The following is a 22,441-nucleotide window of genomic DNA, read 5'->3' as shown; positions in this document are numbered from 1 at the left end:
GCATGAATGAAATGTAACATTAGCATGGCAGAGCAGACTGGCTTGGTTAGCTTTTCTTTGTCATCTGAATCTGTGACTTCCCATTCTGGTTTGTGCAGGTATCCACATAAAACCTCTCTATGGCATGGGAAAAAAAGAGTAATGGATCAAGGTCTAAAAATAATTCATAAATCCAGTTTAAATAACTAGTGCACAGGTAGCTGGAAGGTCCACATCAAGTTCATTCCTTTGCACAAAGGCAAAGAGAATAGCAAGGCATATTAAACTAGAGTAAAGGCTTTGGTTTTTATATACATCCATGTTGGCTGAGATTCTTTTAATTGCAAGTGACAGAAACCCAATTGCAGACAGCTTAAGCAAAGAAGGGGATTTAGCAACAAGATACTGCGGCATCTCAGAGAATAAAAATGAGCTGCAGGAATATTTGAAACTCAGAAACTGGACCTGGGGACTTGATTCTAAGACTTTGTCTCCCTCTGTCCATCTCTTTGTTTATTCTATCTTGGCTTCATTGTTTTCTATGCCAGAAAACTTTTCTCCATTTAGCGGCATTCAACACTACTGGAAACTCTGGGATCACATCTCTGAGGCTTCTATCAACGGCAAAGGAATCTTCCTTGTAAGTTCTGTTAAGGAAAAAAAAAAAAAAAAACAGCCAAAGCACCTGCTCAACCTGTATTGGGCCAGATCCCTGGACAAATTCCTGGCTTGAGGGGTAGGTTAAGGTGCTAAGAGGTAAGTTACTAAAAGGGGTAAATTAAGGTACTAACCTAAGGGGGAGGTTAAGGTCATATACCCACACCTGTGCAGGGAATGAAGGTTTATAACAGAAGAAGATGGGAGTTGGGACAGGAGAAAGCAGAAACTAGGTCAGTTGACAATAGCAACAAAGTACCCACATGTGACTGTGCAAACTTGGAGATTGTCCTCAGGGCCCAAGAGAATAACCTGATATGTATATTAACATGGATCATTTTGTATAGAATCTTAGAATTCAGTTTTCTGTTCTTGGAGCTTGTATTTTATTTTTTTGTGACCAGGGCCCTAGTGAGGCCACAGAGAAATGTATAAAGATTTTAGGAAGAATTATTTTCAGGACAAATCCAATATAAAAACTCTAGATACTGGGGCAGGGAATGGTGATGGTAAAGGCAAGCAAAGTCTCAGGGAGCCAGTTGTAAGAGTTGTCTTGTTGGGTTCAAGTTAAGCAAGTCAGTCCTGAATAAAAAGAATGTTGGCTGCTTTCTCCCACTCAGAAGTTTCAGTGATGGGAAGGTTTATGTCTTATTGTTTTCTTGCCTCACTTAAAGATAATTTCTGAAGAAAATTTTATTTCTTCCTCTAGGTAGGAGGATACAAAGGAAGATAGGCAAAAATAATTGCCCAGAGATACTCTGCTTTCTAAAAACAGTCACAAATCAAGTGTAGAACTTTGGGTGTTTCTATTGGACTATAAATTGCACAATGCCTAAAAATATTCCCAGTGTCTTAGCTTAGTTTCCCCAGAAAGCAAGGCCTGAGGCAAAGCTCATGTGCTATCTCTTTATTAGGGAATAAAATTCTAGGGAGCAGGAGTGAGTGACAGGAAAGTGAGGCACAGGGGGGAAGGCCAATGTGGGGGTGCCTTGGTTAGCTGGCCACCACTTGGTAAGTGTAACCTATCCCTCTAGAGCATGGGGTCATCTTCCGCAAGGCCAAATAAAAACATGCTTTTTAGAAGAGTCCATTTGGTTCAACAAGGGAGAAGAGTTTCTGTCAGATCCCATCTCCCATTGGTCAAACACTTGACCTACAGGGCTTCAACGCCCTCATCCTTTCAGAGTGTGCAGCATGGACATTCATACTTCAGTGTCAAACGGGAGAAGTCCCAGGACAAGAGGATAGAGGTGGTGCCCTGAGGCAGGGCACTGTCAGGTTGTATTCATATGAGGCTAATGCTGAGTTAATCTGAGCTGGTCACTGCAGTGCTGGTCAAGGCTGGAACAAGTGGCCCTGAGTCAGATGAGGCTGAGAGGACTGAAGTGACGTACGAGAGACACCTCTTTCCTCTAGAATTAGGATTTCAGGCCTCAGAGAGAACTTACAAGTACATTCAGATAAGCAGATCAAAACCCAGACGGTAAGGGACTTGCTTAAAAAACCTCACAACCAGTTATTCCAGTTAGTGACAGAGCTTAGAACACATTTATTCCCACCTCAGTCTATTCATTGATTTACCATGCTTCCCCAAACATCAGATGCTCATATGTGGCAAAATTTCCCAGATACCGTATGAAGTGAGAAGCACGTCAACACCTCCTAAATATTCATGAGCTGTTTAACGGTTCAATCTTGGTGGGTTGCAATATGTCTATCAGGATCTATTTATTCTCATTACTTCAGCGCTGTGCTGGAGCGATGCATTATAAACAATTTATGATGTGTTGACAGGACAGATGAATGCTAGGATAATAGGCTGAAGAGGAGAAAATCTCACCACAGCAAATGGAATGCAGAGGCGTGACTCTGTAAAGGTTGATGGGAATGATATTGATGGTTTGTGTGCTTAGCCAGTTATGTGCCAGGCTGCAGCCCTGCTCATTTTGTGTCACAGCTGTTGCGTGTCTGCCTGCCTCTGCTGGCACTGGGTGTCGTCATGGTAGAACCTGTAGAATTTCTGCTTCCCAAAAGGAGGGTAGCATGGCTGGGGAGGTGCAGTGGTCAGCGGCCTGTGGGCATGGATATCTTTGAATCCCTAGTACTTTAGTAACTTTTGGGGGAAATATCACCTCACTTAGGAAACCTAAAAGTCATCTAGCTTAAGTTTTGGTTGAAGATTAAGTTTCCAAAAGTCAAAGCTAATAGCTTAGCCTAAGTAATGTTATCATTTAGAGCTGCTGTTTTGAAATTTGTGTCTGAGAACAGAACCAGAGAATCTCTCAAATGCTGAATATTTATCCTTTTCTTCCATTCACAGTGAGAGCCTACGCTGACTCACTCACCCAGAGTGAGGACAGAACTCTGCTTTTCTCCCACTCTTGCATACCTCTCCTAGAAAAAGCTCCAAACAAGTAAGCAAAAATCATGTTGAGCTTTTTTCTTCCCAGTATACACATTAGGGGAAAAGCAAATGTTAAGTACTCATTAAGTATTACTCGTGTTTTACAAAGGAGGAAAAAGAGGTAAAAAAGGTGAGAGGGTAACAGGCAGGAAGGCCAGGGGTCTCCAAACGAAGGAAGTAGGCTGCAAGTGTCAGACATTTTCTCTCTCTCTCTTAAGCAGCAGGAAGAAACAAACTAGTGTTACAAATTTTCCCCCCTTCTTTATACAAATTTAAAAAGAGGTTTCTCTTAAAACTCCATGTCGCCATAATGACACCTGGCTCCACCTGAACTTAACTTTTCTCAAACCTTGAGCTAACCAATGCATTTTTCTTATGGAAATGTTTGTCTTAAGCTATGTTAATGTACTATGCATGTACCCCAGACTCTGTCTTCAAGTTGGTTCCACCTAAAGGCAGAACCAGTATGTTATACTCATACATTCTAATGTATGAGTTCTCCTAATCTATGTTAATAAAACTATATATTTGTATGGGAATCTGCCTTTCTTCAAGATTCATGTCAATAGTTTTGTGGCCCGGGATGACTCACCTTGTGCCAATGTTATCTCAAAATGCATGTTGCAGGTGAGGGGCCTGGTGCCAGTCTCTGAGTTTTGAGACATTTCCTTTCTCCAATTAGCAGACTGCTAATAGCTATATAGTATCCGGCTGAAGACTAACGGTGGGGGGGGTTTATCCTTTCTGCCGGAGAAGGCAGTGGCACCCCACTCCAGTACTCTTGCCTGGAAAATCCCATGGACGGAGGAGCCTGGTAGGCTGCAGTCCATGGGGTTGCTAAGAGTCAGACACAACTGAGGGACTTCACTTTCACTTTTCCCTTTCATGCACTGGAGAAGGAAATGGCAACCCACTCCAGTATTCTTGCCTGGAGAATCCCGGGGACGGCGGAGCCTGGTGGGCTGCCGTCTATGGGGTCGCACAGAGTCGGACACGACTGAAGCGACTTAACAGCAGCAGCTTTTCTGCCCCCTTCTGATGTCTATGTCAGAAGCTTTCTCTATCTCTTTTATACTTTAACAAAACTTTATTACACAAAAGCTCTGGGCGATCAAGCCTCATCTCTGGCCCCAGATTGTATTCTTCTCCTCCGGAGGCCAAGAATCCTGGCGTCTTTCGTGGTTCAGCAACAACTTTTCAAAAGGTTAAGAAATTTGTTCAAGGAGACAGAGATGGAACCTGTTAGAATTAGACACCTGAGTCCTGCTGGTTAGCTCAGAGCACCTGTGCTGTGAGCACTGTCATCTCCGTGTGGCCCTGAGGAATGTCTTTACTTCCCAATGCCTCATATTTCTCATCTATGAGATGTGTGTTTAGATAAATTGCCTATATACCTTAAAGGCAGGTTCTGAAGAGAAAATAAACGAATACATCTGAAAGCACATCTAAAAAAGTGAAAAGATAAGGGGAAAACAAAGGAAGGACTTTTCCCTCTATTGTCTCTTTTGTTCATTTCACTCAATTCTTGAGTGCCATTTGGATAATTTCTACAAGTTATTCCTCATATCCACCATGTAGGTGAACTATGGTGCTCTGCAAAGTACATTTAGGCATGTCCCCCCAATCTGATCTTTAGAATTTTGAGAGCTGGGGTGGTGAAAGGCAGGGATGATGCTCTTTGATTTCTGAGCAAATTGAGTCTACCATGGACTTACCTGACTGAGACTGGTGTAAGACATTCCAACACTGCAATAAGCTAGCGGCGGAGCCCAGCACTTGGCTGCGGGTTCTGTGTTCTTTCTCCACATGCCACAGCCTAAACCAAGTTTCCATACAAGAAATTCTTGAAATCAGGTCTGGCAGTGTGTGCTGGGCAGGCTCCTGGGCTTGAGGTGAGGGAGAGAGGGTTCTGGAGATTTCCTCATCGGATTCTATTCTTACTTCACTTCTACACTGCTTACATGCCTTTCTGAAGTACCCTGTGTGCCATCTCAGCTTTGACCTCTGTTACCCTCTCTTTCCCTCAATAGCAAATCCAGAGTGACACAGTCAAAGAGGGGAGAAGAAATGACAGCAATCCCAAGGCTGCTATCTAAACATGTGCTTGATGTAGTGGTTATGCCTCTGGTTGCAACTGTTTTTAGCTGGTGATATTTATGTGGTATAAATTATTGAATGCCTTATAAGAGGCACAAATGGAGACTTGAAACAATAAAGCTCACTGTTAGTGAATACTTCTCATGAATTGATAACTGCTGAAGCTGAGTGATGGGTATATGGGGGTTCACTAGATCAAAGGTCAGTACACTTTTTAAAGGGCCAGAGAGCAGGTAATTTAGGTTTTCAGGACACATGGTCTCTGTTGCAGCCACCCAACTCTGCCTTTGCAGTACGAAGGCAGCCATAGACAATGTGTACATGAATGAACATTGCTGTGTTCCAATAAAACTTGGCAAAAACAGGTGGCGTGCCAAATCTGGCCTATGGAGCACAATTTGCTGACCCACACTTTATTCTATATAGTTTAGTAGATGTTTTACATTTTCCAGAGTAAAATGTTAAAATATTAGTGCCTAAAGTTATGTGTGATAGTTTCTTAAGGAATGAGACCTAGTTACAGCATTCTTACTCTCTATTTCTGTGCATAGAGCAAATGGTCACTTAACAGTAATCACATTTTGATAAAATTCAGCCTTTTCCAAATAAATGAAGTAGAATGTTTGCCAATTATCTTGAAAATATTGAAGATTACAAGGTAGCTCTTTTGCAAAGTTTGGGTAAAAATAAAAATCTAATTTTGCCTGAATTATTTAGACTGGCAAAGTTTAGCTGAGGAGTTAGATGTCAGATCTGGCAGGACCTTTCTTTTTCTTTCCAAAGTCAATAACCTACAAGCTCCAGCCTCATATCTTTTGCCTTGGGCTGGGCAGGTGCAATTTAGGAAGGGACAATTCTGATTTCAGGCAGCAATTGTTTCTGATGCTCACTAAAGCCAATTCTCACTCCACTGCTGTTATCACTTCTATTTCATGGAAATGGACACCAGCTCAGCTAAAACAAGGTAACTGAGGTTTTAAAACACTGATTATTTGGGCTCTCATTTTCTATGGAAATCCCAGTTAGCAAGAAAGATCATTGTTTTCATCTCTGAAATACCAGGCTTTGGGCAACAATCTTATCTGTAAAGTGGGGATAATATTAGTGCCTGCCTCATAGGAACTCTCCAGATAACTAAAGGCAAATAGTAAAGTATAGTATATTATGCAGCTATTAAAAATAATGCTATGGGGAGTGATGAATGGTAGGTAAAATACTCACATTAAAAGTTAAGTAAAAAAGCAAGATAAAAATTATCTACATACTATTATCTCAATAACTTTAAGATATGTATATAGAAAAACTGGAAGTAATATTGTAAATGGGATTCTCATTAGTGAACTTACAAATTATTTTTATCTTTGAAAAGTGGGTCTATGTTCAATTTTTAACACTAGCTTTTAGAATTATGAATTGTTTTTTCTGACTACATGTTATGTGTTTGATTTTCATATAATTTGAAAATTTCAAAAAATGTATTTCCTGGGAGCAAAAAGCTAGTGGGTTTTTTTTTTGACATACACAGTATAAAATGATATTTCGAGTTCAGTCATTTAATACCAGCATTTCTCAAGGGATCTAAAATGTCTCATTGTAAAATGGGCTGAGTATGCTGTGTTTTTTAGGCATGGATTAATTTTTCTGGGCAAGACTGGAGCTTCAGTTTCCTCCACATTCTTGCAGGATGGAGTGAGTGGACTAAATGCAGGTATTGCAGCCAATGACTTTTGTTGTCTTGCCTAAGAATGCCTGGGGTAGAGAAGGTTGTCCTCCTCACAGCCTCTGTCTCTGTTTCTCTCATACAAACACACACACACACACATACACACACATTTTCCACTATAGTGAAACTATATTTTAGACAAATTAAAGGACTGTTTTATGAAATTTCTCTCTGAAAAACATAAAAAAGAAATTAGAAAAAAATTAAGAAAAGAAGTTAAAACACAGAATTTCCCTATAGTTGTAAAATGCTTTGGTGTATTACTGGTTGACAAATATGTCCCATGACATGTTATTTTTCCTTCAAAGGAAACACTGAAACTAACTCCCATAAGGGGTGAATGATTTAGTAAATTATAACATACTTATATGAATGGGCCTTTGTGCAACCATTAAAGATGTTCACAGAGGATTTTTTTTAATGAAAAAATCATTATGACATAATTAGTAAGAAACAATCAAGATTTTAAATTTCAAATGTAGTCTACTCATAGCTATGTAATAACATATAACATAAACATAAAACATACTAACATATAATATGGAAATAAATATTCCAATAAGAATCATAATTTTTAAAATTTAATTCTTAATTATAAGAAATGCAAGAATATATTTTTTGTAAAAAATTGAAATATTGCACTAAGGCTAAAAGTTCTTTGATCACTATGAAATAATCAGTTATAATAGTCTGGTATATTACATAAAGTGTCTTATTCATACTTTTCTAGGTCTCCCCTATTTTTCTATATTAGCATATGTTACTTTCATAGTACATATGTGCTTTTGCAGTCAGAAAATAATTTACAAGAGAAATGCAAAATAAAATAATCATAAGACATTATTTCACATCCATCAGAGTGGAAAACATTTTACAAATCTAATAACACTATTTACTTACAAGGATGTGGGGAAGGAATGAAGAAATGTTAAATGACACAACTGCTTTAGAGAGTATTTCATAAAATATAAGATGTAACTTTTTCTCTCTACAGTGACACTTCTAGGCATATGTTCTAAAAACACTCTCACACACAGACATGAGGAAACAGGTACAAGGGTATTCACTACAACACTTTTATAGCAGTAAAAATTTAGAAACTAAATATTGATCAGTTGCAGGTTAATAAGTACAGCAGGTAATAACGTGTATAAATAAGATCTGCATGATAATATAAATTAAATGGAATAGTAAGCTAAGTGAATGAAAGAGTCTGGCATAATCTATATAGGATATAGAAATATATAAAAACATTTCAAGTTTCAATTAAGATGAAGTAAACACACTCCATCCTGTTTCTCCCACTGAATATAACTAAAAGCCCTGGACAGAATAGATGGAGCAACTCTCTGAAGACTCTGAAAAGTAAATGGTATCGGGCCGATTGGAAAAAACCTTGAACTTGATGTGTGGTTGATCTATTGGTGATTTTCCTGCCATTCTATCATATTCTGTGTTAGTTCAAAGGGACTAGAATTCTGGAACTGCTCACTGAACAGAAAGAAAAAAAGAGCTCCAGGAAAAACCCTTCTTTTCTTGACAGAGGATTAAGAAGAGAAGCCCCTATTAGTCAGAGAATGGGGAAAATTTCCTGTATTTTTCTCCTTCTCTCCTTAGTTTTGAAAGTGAAATCTATCAGGGGATGATGGTAACAGCAGTGACCAGGCAGACATCTAAAATTCTGAGGAAGATGAATCCTTCTTTCTAAACATAACTGTTGTCTGAAAAGTGGGGATATTCCCCACTACTTTTTCTCTCTTTGTTCTCAAGAGATGGACCCTATTGTGAGAAGTGCATAGCACATTAGAGAGATGAAAGCCCTGGGTTTCCAGCCAAACGGCAGGAAGAGGAGTCCTGGCAGAGAGTGTGAAAACAGTGGAGAGGAGGAAGATTGAGGAAGGGATCCCGTGAAATTGCTGTGGATGGGCATATGGCCTCAGTCTCTAAGCTGCACATGTGTGGATCTAATTCCAATAGCAAACCGACTACTTTGAGGACTGAACTTTGAGGGTAGTTGACCACCCAGGTCCCCAACCGGCCCCTGGGTGACACTCACACAGAATATATCTGAATAACACTGCAAAAAGTTTGTAAACAGAACAGATATTGAAACCACAGACCACAAAATGTAGGTCAAGAGAGATTGGTTCAAGATGGCAGAGTAGAAGGATGTGTGCTCATATCCTGCTGTGAGAGCACGGAAGTCACAACTAGCTGTTGAACAGCCATCAATAGGAAGATGCTGGGGCTGACCCAAAAAAGATACCCCGTACTCAAAGACAAAGGAGAAGCTGCAACGTGGTGGTAGGAGGGGTGCAATCACGCTAAAATCGAATCCCATATCCACCAAGTGGGTGACATACAAACTGGAGAACAACAATACCAAAGAAGTACTCCTACTGTTGTGAAGGCTTCCCAGATTGGTAATATAGAAAAAAGAATGGAAAAAAAAAGAGAAGAAGACAGCCTAAGAGACTGCTGGGACAATGTCAATCACACCAACATTCATATTAGAGGATCCCAGAAGAAAAAGAGAGAAAGGAAGGACCCAAGAAAATATTTGAAGAGATAATAGCTGAAAACTTCCCTAATGTGGGAAGGGAAATAGTCAACCAAGTCCAGGACGCACAGAGAATCCCAGGCAGGAAAAACCCAAGGAGGAACACACTGAGATACATAGTAATCAAACTGACAAAATTAAAGACAAAGATAAAATATTAAAAGTAACAAGGGAAAGATGACAAATAACATACAAGGGAACTCCCATAAGGTTATCAGCGGATTTCTGAACAGAAATTTTACAAGCCAGAAGGGAATGGCATGGTATATTTAAAGTGATTAAACAAAAGAACCTACAACCAAGAATACACTACCCAGCAAGACTCTCATTTAGATTTGATGAAGAAATCAAAAGCTTTCCAGACAAGCAAAAGTTAAGAGAATTCAGTGCCACCAAACCAACATTATAACAAATGCTAAAGAAACTTCTCTAGGCAGGAAACACAAGAGAAGGGAAAGACCTACAAAAATGAACCCAAAACAATTAAGAAAATGGTAATAGGATCATACATATTGATAATTACTTTAAATATAAATGGATTAAATGCACCAACCAAAAGACATTGACTGGCTGGGTAGATGAAAACATGTGTATATATGCACCTTCACTTACAACATCAGTCTACTTAACCTCCCAAATTGTATGCAATTATTTTGTATTGTTAGGTTAATCATTTTTCCACTTGGCTTGCAATTGTAACTATCTTATTTTTTTATTTGGCTATTGACTGTGAAAACTGATAAACATTTTTTACTATTGTGAAAAAGATGATAGGTCAAAATTTGTGACCTGGTCCTAATTGGGTCTACTGTCTATTAAGGAATAATAAGCTAACAAATAAGCAAACAAATGAATAAATACTCTCTATGATTTAAACAGGAGTGAGAGTCTCTTGATATAACATTCAAAATGTTCAGGATACAATTTAAAATTATTTAACATACAAAGTAGCAGAAAAATTAAAACAACATACAAGGGGGAAGAAAATTAGCAAGCATTTTCTTCGAGATGATCCAGATGTTGAAATTATTAGAGAAACCATTCTCCAAGAAGTAAGGGTGGATATTCCTTGAAGCAAATGAAAAGTTTCAACAAAGAAATAGATGCTAAGAAAAGAACCAAAGTGGAAGTTTTAGAACGAAAAGCATGATAACTAAAATAAAATGTTTACTTAGTATCTTCAATATCAGGTAGAGATGACTAGAGGAAATAGCCAGAATACTTGAAGACAGGTAAATAGAACATATCCAAATGGAGAAATGGAAGGGAGAAGATTGTGAAATAAAATTACCTTGTAAGACACATCAAAAGGTCTAACACTATGTCACTGGAGTTTCTGAAAGAGAAAATAGTGTGAAAAAAAAATGTGTCTGAAGAAATAATGACTGACAGCTTCCTAAACTTGGTAAAAGATGTAAAGTTACAAACTCAAGAACATCCACAAACATCAAACCAGATAAACTCAGAGAAATCCACACATAGACACATATCATAATCAGAGTGCTAAAAACCACGGTGAAGAAAAATATACTGAACCAATCAGAAAAATAGACATCACTTGTAAAGGAGCAATAATTTGAATGACTACATATTTCTGTTCAGAAGCTGTGGAGGCCAGAAAGCAACGGAATAACATTTTTAAGGTGCTCAAAGGCCCAGAGTTCTAGATCTAGCAAAAATGATATTAATAATTTTTTGGAATAAAGATGAAAAAGGGACATTCTCAGTTGGAGGAAAACTAAAATAATTAATTGCCAATATACCTGCACTAAAGTAAGTGCTAAAATAAATTTCACAGGTGGAAGAGAAATGATACCAGAGTAATTAGAAATTCATGATAGAAGGAAGAGCAACAGAAATGGTAAATACGTGGACAAATGTAATAAACTGGCTTTTCCCCTTTAAATTTTTAATATGAGATGTGCATGACTGAAAATAAAAACTGTAACATTGTCTAGTAGGATTTTCAGTGTATGTAGATACACTACTTATGAAAATTATAAGATAAAGGAGAGAAGGTAAAGGACCTATATGGTGGCAAAGTTTCTAGATTCCAAATGAAGTGATAAATAGTAATTCCAAGTAGACGGTGAAAAGTTAAGCACAGTAGGTTATTGTTATTTATAGTAGTTGTGTTCTATAAACTCTCCATGAATACTGAATTACCAAATACTGAATCATCGCTCTTAGTGTAAATACAGGATTGCTGCTGCTGCTTAGTAGCTTCAGTCGTGTCTGACCCTGTGCGACCCCATAGACGGCATCCCACCAGGCTCCCCCGTCCCTGGGATTCTCCAGGCAAGAACACTGGAGTGGGTTGCCATTTCCTTCTCCAACGCATTTAAGTGAAAAGTGAAAGTGAAGTCGCTCAGTCATGTCCAACTCTTAGCAACCCCATGGACTACAGCCTATCAGGCTCTTCCATCCATGGGATTTTCCAGGAAATTAGGTTTCTGCAAAACTCTGGCCAAAACTTACATCAACTCATCAATAGATAACCTTGTTTGATGTGTGTTTCTTATTTAAAGATATGCTATTTAATCTATATGGTTGATTCAATGACATTGAACTCACAACTGACAGCATTATAATTCATTTCTGAATACACACATATATATATTTTTCCTGTAAAGCACACCACAGCCCTTTTAACTTAGAAATAGTAGATAGCATTTCAGGACTATAATTGGGGGCCATTTCAAACATAGAATTCACCAAAAAAGTATAAAATGTGAAAAATGTGTCATTAAATAGACCATGAAAAGGACGTTTGGTTACACCATGAAACTGAAATAAGAAAGGAGAGCATCAGCTTATTCTAATGCAGTCAGGAACGTACATATTGGATGAATCAAAATTTTCATCATTTTGTGCATGTCTGTGAATAACTGTGAAGGTGCCACAAGTATTGTGGTTACAAATGAATTTTAGTGAATAGGCAAAATCACAAATATGAAATCCATGAATAATAATCATTAAATCCTGGTAGCTCAGTTGGTAAAGAATCTGCCTGCAATGCAGGAGACCCTGGTTTGATTCTTGGGTTGGGAAGATGCCCTGGAGAAGGGATAGGCTACCTACTCCAGTATTCTTGGGATTCTCTGGTGGCTCAGTCGGTATAGAATTTGCCTGTAACGCAGGAGACATGAGTTCGATCCCTGGGTTGGGTAGATCCCTTGGAGAAGGGAACAGCTACCCACTCCAGTGTTCTGACCTGGAAAATTCCATGGACAGGGGAGCCTGGCAGGTTACAGTCCATGGGGTCACAAAGAGTCGGATACGGCTGAGTGACTTTCACTTCACTTCACTTCAACTGTATATTTACCATGAACTCTAGGGTAGCCCAGTAAAAAAAACTATACAATTAGATAGTAAAAAACCCCACTAAAGATATAACTCAAAATGATAAGATTTTTGGATCACTAAAAAAAAAAATCACAGTTCTAAATTTATATGCAACCAAAAACACAGCCTCAAAATGTATAAGGGAAAAATTTCAGAGCTAGAACAAGAAATCTAAAATCATAGTGGGTAATTTTAACATTTTTCCTTCTGTGAGTGCTTGGAAAAACAGGCAAACTATCATAAGAATATAAGATATTTGATTAATTCTTTTTAAAATGAAAATCAAGGTAAGATACTCCATAATTATAGAATGCTTATACTTTTAAACCACACAGGAAACGTTTGTACTCATTTACTATTTACAATAAATCTCTTGCATTAATGGATCTCCAAGCAAGTCTCAATAAAGTTTAAAGGATTTTAATAATTCACAGTATGTTTTCAGAGTTAATATACTTAAGTTGGAAATCAATTACAAAAATGTAACTTACATATGTAAAAATTAAGAAATACACTTCTATTTTACCCATGGGTTTATTGACCATGGGTTAAAGCAGATATCTCAGTTGAAATTAGAAATGCTTTTCTCATTAAAAAAAGAGTCAGATTTGTGGTTATCATAGGCGAGAAGTGGGGGGAGGGGAAATTGAAGGAAGGGCGTCAAAGGTAAAAACTTACAGTTACAAGATAAATAAGTTCTAGGGATGTAATGTACAAGATGATGACTATAGTTACCACTGTTGTAGGACATATAGGAAAATTGTTCAGAGAGTAAATCCTAAGAGTTCTCATCACAAGAAAAGACAAAAATGAAAAAAAAAAAAATAGAAAAGGTGAAAGGTCTGAAAGGTCTACAGATATATCTATTTTACTTCACAGTTTTGCCAAGGGCCTGTGGTACTTACTTCATGGTTGAGTTTCTCCCTAAAGTATTGATTTAATTATCAGAAAACGTTGGTGCCCAAAAGCATTAAGAAAAAAATATGCTGTAACATTTGGAGAAAAATGTTTTGAGCTAACTGAAAATTAAAATTTTACATTCAAAATTTGCTCATGGTATGTAGTTAAAGCTATGCCTAAAGGGATTACTTCAACTTTAAATGCTTATAAAAAAGAAGAAAGACTGATAATCAATGAACTAAGTATCTAATGCATGAAGTAGAAAAAAAGTCAACGTAAACTCAAAGGAAGTAGAAGAAAGGAAATAAAAGAGTTAATTAGATGATATTAAGTTATTAAAATTAATAATATTTGATACCCCTATGCGGGCTGATTAAAAAAAAAATGAGAGAATGCACAAGTAACCAATGCCAGATGTGAAAGAGAGAGAGCATTATTTCAAATCCCATAGATATAAAAAAGTTAATATGTGGATCTCATGAACATCTTAATGCCAATAATATAAGAATAAATAAACAAATTTCTAGAATAATGCAACTTACTGAAATGAACACACACACAAAAATTAGAAAATCTGAATAGTGCAGTTTTCTGTATACGTGAAATATATCACAATAAAAAAGGTTAAAAATTAAACATAAACTAAAGTTAAGAAGCACAGAACTGGAGAGGCACCTAGTAAGTCAGTTGCTTTATTATGTGACTTTGAACAGATTAATGCCTAGATTCAAATTTTATGAAACCTCAGATATGCAGCATTATTTAAGAGGGTAGAGATGACTTTAATTTAAATTCAGATAAGTAAAAAGCCAACTTAAGAGTTCTTTGACATGATGTTTCTGCAAAAACTGGATAATGTGATGTTAGAACTTTACCAAACTCCTAAAAAGTTGATGGGCTTCCCTGGTAGCTCAGCTGGTAAAGAATCTGCCTGCAATGCAGGAGACCCCAGTTCCATCCCTGGGTCAGGAAGGTCCCCTGGAGAAGAGATAATTCCACTGACAGAGCAGAGGAGCCTGGCGGGCTACAGTCCTTGGGGTCACAAAGGACCGGACATGACCGAGTGACTTTCACTTTCACTAAAAAGTTGATAACCAAGAGAAAGGCAGACTTGCCTATTTTGTTCTAGGCACAGCTTCTATCGATTCCATTCTTTTTTTATCTCCTTGACAGTCAAGCAATTATTCCTATGTTAATATCAGTACATTCTCTTCTTGTTTGAATTAAGAAAACAACTGGCCTGTATCTGCCTCGTAACATTTCTGAAAGAGAAATAAGCCCTCAATTCCTCTCCTTTCCCCAAATGAATATTGTACTTTTCACTTGTCCTGGGATGACCCACTGGTAAACTGTGGATACATTTTTAGGTCTGCTCTGTGTTTTTAAAGGAGCTTAAACACATGGAATATGTCTTTCAGAAGACAGTGCTTACTTTGGATACCAGCCACAGCTTGGGTGCTTCTAGGCTGCACTTCTGACCAATTGGCTATAAATTTGAGAGCTCCCAAGACCCTCTCAGGTTTGATAATTCACTAGAATGACTCCCAGAACTCAGGAAAACACTATACTTACAATTATAACTTTATTGTAAAGGATACACATAGGGAGGTCTGGGAGGGTCTTGAATGCAGAACTTCCATGCCCTCTTCCTGTGGAGTCAGGCTCTGTCACTGTCCTGGCATATCAACATGTTTACCAACTAGGAAGCTCTGCCGAGCTTTGGTGGCCAGGGTTTTATTGTGGTTTTATTACTTCGGCATGTTTGATTAAATCCTTGACCTTGTGCTTGAACTCAGTGCTTTCTCTTTTTTCTAGCGGTTGGTCTGGCCAGAGGTCACTGCCCTTTAATCACCTGGTTGGTCCTTCTGCTGACCAGAACCATTCTGCAGCTATTTGAGCACCCACGAATTAGCCAGCCACCTTATTAGCATAACAAAGACACTCCTGTCACTCAAGAAATTTCAAGGTTTTTAGAATCTTCCTGCCAAAGACCTGGACAAAGATTAGACAAATAATAAGTGCTCTGATTAGGATGAAAGATTTTATCTTTCCCAAAAGATAAAAGACACATTTCAAAGCCAGAACGTGTGCTATCACAAAAGATAGAAAGCAGGCATATTTTACACTACATTTGACTCCTGAACTTTATTCAGCTCAAGGTACACATAGATAAGCAATTGAGTGAATGCTTTCTAAAATAAGAATTTACTAAGCAGAATTTTCTTTCAATCTTCAACTGTGACTTTTATAGGTGTCAGTGTGTTTACTAGAAATTCTTTTCTATTAGCCAAAGATAACAGTATTGGGATCTTTTGCTTTGCAAAATGCTGTTCCTAAAGCATGTCTCAGCTAAAATGATTGTTTGGGATGCTTTTCAATGTTATCATATTATTTTTCTGCAATGAAGAGCTAAGAATTAAAAAAGAGATGGCACTGAAGCCTAGGATTAGTCAAGTTCTCTAAGGTCTTCCAGTTCAATTCCTGTGTATGATGCCTGAATTATTTCCGAGTATTTCCAGCAAATATTTATTCAGCTGAACTTTTCCTATAATAGGTGGTTCACTCCCCTAGAGGCAGTCTGTCTCATATTCAGATAGTCCTACTTGTGAGAAAGTTCTACTGCTATATTGAGTTGAGAACGTGTCTCCCCATATTTTTCAACTGGTGGTTCTACCTCTGGTTCTTGGACTAGTTTGGGATTGACAAAAGGATGAGGAACATTGTTCCAAAAGTGTGTGAAAACAGACATTCCTACAGCAAAAGGGGAACCTGGACATCATATGTGTGTCTAAGCTCCAGGAAAGATGATGCTCAAGAGCCTGTCCTATGGCTCTTTTAGCTGTTAATCTGGGAATTTTAGTACCAGAAACTTTACTAATAAGATGATAAAGTAGATAAAACAATAGGTAACTTTTTTTGAGTGCTGCTATGTGCCCGGTACTGTGTGCTAGGAGCTTTCCTTGCATGTGTGAGTGTGCGTAGCTGCTCAGACATGTCCGACTCTTTGTGACCCCATAGACTATAGCCCGCCAGGCTCCTCTGTCCGTGGGATTCTCCAGGCAAGAATACTGGAGTGGGTTGCCATGCCCTCCTCCAGGGGTTCTTCCCAACCTAGGGACCAAACCCAGGTCTTCCGCATTGCTGGTGACTTCTTTACCAACTGAGCCACCAGGGAAGCCCATGAATACTGGAATGGGTAACCTATCCTTTCTCCAGGGAATCTTACCAACCCAGGAATTGAACCAGGGTCTCCTGCACTGCAGGCAGATTCTTTACCAGCTGAGCTACTGCAAAATGTCTCTGTGTGGTAGACATTATTGCTGCCATCACTTTACAGATGAGTTTACCGAGGCTCAGAGAGGTCAGATAACTTTCTCAAGTTTCTTCAACCAAGGGAGCCAGTTTCAAACCATGAATCTTAACTCTCAAACATATTTTTAGTGATTGACACTCCACTGCCTTCCATTTTACTTTTAATGACACACATGCACTGTTGATTGTTTCTTCCTGAAGCTAAGAGTCTTTTGTCTTCAGATTTTCCTGTCGGCCATTGACTCCTGAAAGTGTCGCTATCACTGTGGACAGGGTTAGGGCAGTTTAGCTAGCAGCAGCTTGGGCATAAGTTGGTAGCCATAGTACAAGGGAATGAAACAAAGTAAGAACCAATATGATGCCTAGTACCAGAATCTCTTTCTCTGACTAATGTCTTCAGGGTCTATTTTTCTAATCTAGACAACTTTCCTGGGAATACCCCACTCCAGGGCATGTTACTAGCTGGATGTCACATCACAATAACTTTTATAGATGATTAGTGCCACCAAGAATTTTGGCCTGAAATCATCTTACAGATTAGTAACTGCCTAGGGCTACAGTAATTCAATATATGAAGGCTCTTTTGAGCTGAGAATGAAAAATAGCCTCCACTGTGAAAGACTCAGGAAGGGGACAATGAAAGGGAGGTTTCAGGGAGTCTCCTCAGAGAATATCCTCAGGGTCTTTCCCCATTTTCTTATCCTCAAAGGTTTCAGGAGATAATCTGATTGTGTTTTTTGAAGTGCTGCAGTTAGTAAAATATACACAGTTTTTGCCTCGGTGTATTTTCTCCCAGAAAACTTACAAGAAATTTCTTTAAGAATTTTCTTCAAGAAATCCATCCAGTCTAGGCATCATGGTACTACAGAGATAAATCACCTATGATTTCTGTCTTGGAAATACAGAGATCAAAGTGAAAGGATGGATGCACAAATCACAATAATACAAGGCAGGACATGTTATGAGTGATCATCATTAGCAAAATGATAAGGTGTCTGTGGAGTGTTCACCTCCTCTTGTTGAGAATCAAAGAAGGCTTCAACAAAAAGGTGGAATTTTAATCTAGAGGTCACAAACTAGAGGCCACCATCTGTATTTAGTCCCTAAATGTGTGGGAAGGTGAAAGATACAGTCTATATAAGGCAGCACATCAAACAAGAATGGAAACTGTATAGAAAAATTCTTAGCTCCAGATTTGTTGCAATAGAGACCAAACAGGAGAACTGAGGGACTGAATTAGAAAGTCTCGTAGTACTAGACTATGGAGAGCCTTCCCAAGGCGTTGGAAGATTCCTTCTTATTGAGTATGTGCCCTAAAGGGGACCTCATAAGGTAGAATTGTCCTGTCCTTTTCTCCAAGAGAACACTTAACAGTGATGAAGGTGAAATTATCAAGGGAGGTAAGTCATCACCTGCTTATTTGTTGACAGTATTCTGTGCCAGGAGGGGTTATCGTTACAGAACTCTGAAAACCCCAGGAGGATTAGCAAATGCAGTGTTTTTGTGGTTAAGCCAAGGAAAAGAAAGTACATCTTAAATTTTACATTATTGGTAATAAAATGTATTCTGTGTGAGCTTCACTTCTAATACAATACACAAAGATCCTCGAAGGAGCCAGCTCTGAAGCACGGCTCCCTGGAAACAAGTCACAACTACCATCCTTCGTCCTGCTCTCTCCCAACCAGCCAGTCTGTTGCATTGCTCTGGGTATTTCAGGTTGGAAAAGCTCCACTTTTAGTCTCACTTTATTTTCGTTTAATACGCCAATTATGGTCTCGATGATCTGCTCATGGGCAGCTTTCCAGAAGACCTGTCTCACTTTGTGTAGATTAAAGCAATTATGCTGACTCAATTCCACTGGCTGCACATGTGGGACAATTATTACCCAAGTTCTCTACTTCTCATTCCTAATTTAGTTCTGCAGCTTCTTTCAGAAATTGCCTCTCTTCTTGCATCCCATCTCTGTCTGGACTCAGATCCAGGAGTTTCTCTCTCTGTGTCTGAGGAGTGGTGTGAATTTAGCATTGTCATTTCAGAATCAGTATAAAATTATTTGAATGCAAAACTCCATTGGCTATGTCTTGGTGCCATGAAACCTTGGCTGGCTTTTCCATAATGTGATCAAGCCATTGAATCAGAGCTGGGAGACCTGGCTGCTAGCCTTGACTTTGCCAGTAACCCTCTGTTGTGGACAGCTGTGGCTTGCATCCATAACTTCCATTCTCCTATCCTCTTCACAATGGCATCCACAATTTTTCAGCTATGAGATTCCAGAGGACTGATCCTACCACCAGCTCTAGGGTAAGGCTCTGTTCACCTTAAGTTAGTCTGCATCTCCTTTTCCAGGGCCACAATGATAAGTTCCGCGAGATACCACATACCAAGCTAGGTTAGTCAGGGCCAATAAAGTCAACTTCTGGAACTCCAGTTGGATTATTGGAGAAACGGAATCCAGGGAGGAAGTATATACTTCTGGGATGTCTGAGGACCCATTTTGATACCACAATACGAGAGTCACAGAGAGACCGCACACTAATCCCAATTCTCATCATTAGAGTCCTAGATCAAGTCTCAGCTAAACCTTGGTATACCTCTGGACTGTTCAGTTACAGGAGCCAGTAAACTCTCTATTTGTGTAATGTAGTTTGGGTTGAAATCTCTGTTTTCTAAAGGCTTTTTATTGGGGTACAGTTGCTTTAGAATGTTGTGTTAGTTTCTGCTGTACAGCTAAGTGAATCAGCTATATGTGTACATATGTCCCCCCTTTTGTGGATTTCCTTCCCATTTAGGTCACCACAGAACATTGAGCAGAGTCTCCTGTGCTCTACAGTAGGTTCTCACTGGTTCTCTATTTTTTCATAGTGTATATATGTCAATCTCAATCTTCTAGTTCATTCCACCCTTCCCTCCCCCACCTTGGTGATCATACATTTGTTCTCTACATCTGTGTCTCTATTTCTGCTTTGCAAGTAGGTTCATCTGTATTTTTCTAGATTTCACATATATGCAATGGTATACAATATTTGTTTTTCTCTTTCTGACTTACTTCACTCTGTATGACAGAATCTAAGGGAATATTACTCAGCCACAAAAAGAAAACTTCTATTTCTTGCAGTCAAAGCATCTGAATGTGGTGTTGATAAATTACTTTCCCTGTCTGAGCCTCACTTTCTTCATGTGCCTCACAAGGGGCTAGGCAGGCTAAGGTCCATTCCAGTTCTGAAATTCTGAGACTCCGATTTTTTGCTTCCAATTCTTTATAATGCACCTGGCCATTTTTCCCCTGGTGAGAAAGAAACGAGGCATAAGTGGAGAGTCTCACTGCACACTAGTTGGTGGCAGGAGTGGATCAGGAGAGGCTGCTCTGAGGGAAATGTTTATTTTCAGTTGAGGCCTGAAGAATGAGGGGTAGTGGGGGTGACAAAGTGTGGTATGTGTTCTCCAGGCAGTAGGAGCAGCCAGGAGCAGATGGGAGATTTGGGGATGGGCTGGCTTGATGTCTTCGAGTCATAATTATAAAATGAAGCACCTGCCCACTCTTGACGTCCGTGTGCCCACTCCTCTTGCACATCTGCCCTTGTAAGGAAGGTCCTCCTCTCCTTACAAAAGCATCTTCCGTTTTTACTGTGACTGAAATTCTTTGAGGATAGAGATTGTGTCTTTATCAACTCAATGCCTCCAGATGCCTAACAAAGTGGACACAATGTGTCTCTGAACACAAGGAGTTGAATTTCAACTCATGAGATAAGTCAAACCTCAAACATAGGAAAATTCATGACAAGTTTGATAATGGAAAAGAGACAGGGGTGGCTGGAGTGGGGACTCAGGTAGGACAGCAGAGGAAACCAGGCTACAAAATTACATTTGGAGAGAGTCTCAAATGCCAAGATAAGGTCTTGGGGCCATAAGTCACATTTAAAGGTAATAAGGTAATCAAAGGACACATTTGTGCCACCACGATGCATTCAGCCTTTAAATGTCCAGGCCATTGACAGATCATTTGGCAACAACAGATTTGCATGAGCTGAAAAGACATTAATGCTCTAGAGATAACTTGGGACATTTCTGGCTTGGGCTTTTACTCTTGGCAACCTTCCAGGAGTAATCAGTTATATATTTATGCTCATTCCCCACAGGTGTGGATAATCAGGGTGTTAGAGAAAAGGGTAAATGATGGTTGGAATGCTGTGTATTCAGATAGTTATTGAGGGTGGACCCAGGACAAGCCAAGCTTAACACTGATTTACTTTCCCCACCAAACACACACACACACACACACACACACACACACGTGTTTAGCATCTCTTATTATCCAAATCCTCAGAGAAACCTGGATTCCGAATTGACTGTGAACTACTTTTTCAACTTCAGTATATCCAAAAAATGAACTATTCTTGTCCTCCCGCAACCTTCTTCCTGATTTCTACATTTCTACTTTTCTTTTTCTTATAAGGCACCAATACTTTCTCAGTCTTTGAGATCTGAAAATGAACGATCATCCTAGTCTTTACCTGCTTTTGCTGCCCACCTCCCCCAATCCACACAGTCTCCAAGTCTTCCCAATTTCATCCCCATCCTATTGTCTTCTCCCTGATAACTCCATGTTCATATTTTCACTGGGGCTCATTTGAACAACTGTTACAATCACTCAAGCAGCCTTCATTTTTGAAACAATCTTACAGAAAATTGTAAAAACATTTGAGAATAAGTTGCTAATATCATGCTCCATTACCCTCAAATACTTTAGTAACTACAAAAACCATAATACAGCCATCAAATTCAGGAAATTAAAATGGATACATTATTACAATCTAATCTACAGATTCCTTTCAAGTTTTCCCAGTTGGTCTAAAGTTCCTTTTAGTCAAAGTTTCTGGCTCAGGATTACATGTTCTATCTAGTCTTCAATCTGTAAGAGTGACCATCTTTCTTTGACTTTGACACTTTTGAAGATCATAGCCACTTGTTTTATAAAATGTCCTGTATTTTGAGTTTCTTTGATGTTTTCTCATGATCAAACAAGGTACACATCTTTGGCAGGAATATCACAGAAGTGATACAATATCTCATCTTATTGCATCTTATTACATGGCACATGAAAGTGAAAGTGAAATCAGATGGCACATAATTATGACTTATCCTATACATTACTGGTGACTAACCTTGGTCATTTGTCTATCAGGCTTTATAAAATTATTATTCTTTCCTTTGCAATTGACTTTTTTTTTTTTATTTTAGTTGGGGGCTAATTACTTTACAATATTGTAATAGTTTTTGCCATACATTGACATGAATCAGCCATGGGTTTACATGTGTTCCCCTTCCTGGACCCCCCACCCACCTCCCTCCCCATCCCATCCCTCTGGGTCATCCCATTGCCCCGGCCCTGAGCCCTTGTCTCATGCATCGAACAAGGAATGGTGTTCTGTTTCACATATGATAATATACATGTTTCAATGCTCTT

General features: G+C 38.8%; 1 long non-coding RNA gene across 1 annotated transcript in view; it reads left to right on the top strand.

The window, feature by feature from the left end:
* Positions 1-678: 678 nt before the first annotated feature.
* LOC145513007 (uncharacterized) overlaps positions 679-22,441 on the top strand; it is a 59,656-nt gene continuing 37,893 nt past the window's right edge. Inside the window, exons 1-3 of the long non-coding RNA XR_014059031.1 lie at positions 679-735; positions 2,957-3,050; positions 6,763-6,845. This is a non-coding gene — a long non-coding RNA (uncharacterized LOC145513007). The remainder of the gene's footprint in view (positions 736-2,956; positions 3,051-6,762; positions 6,846-22,441) is intronic.

Source organism: Giraffa tippelskirchi, chromosome 7 (assembly GCF_054371585.1).
Source record: "Giraffa tippelskirchi isolate mGirTip1 chromosome 7, T2T-mGirTip1v1.2.pri, whole genome shotgun sequence".
NCBI classification, from domain to species: Eukaryota; Metazoa; Chordata; class Mammalia; order Artiodactyla; family Giraffidae; genus Giraffa; species Giraffa tippelskirchi.
Note: the sequence above shows the minus strand (reverse complement) of the source record. Positions and strands in the feature narration are given on the sequence as shown.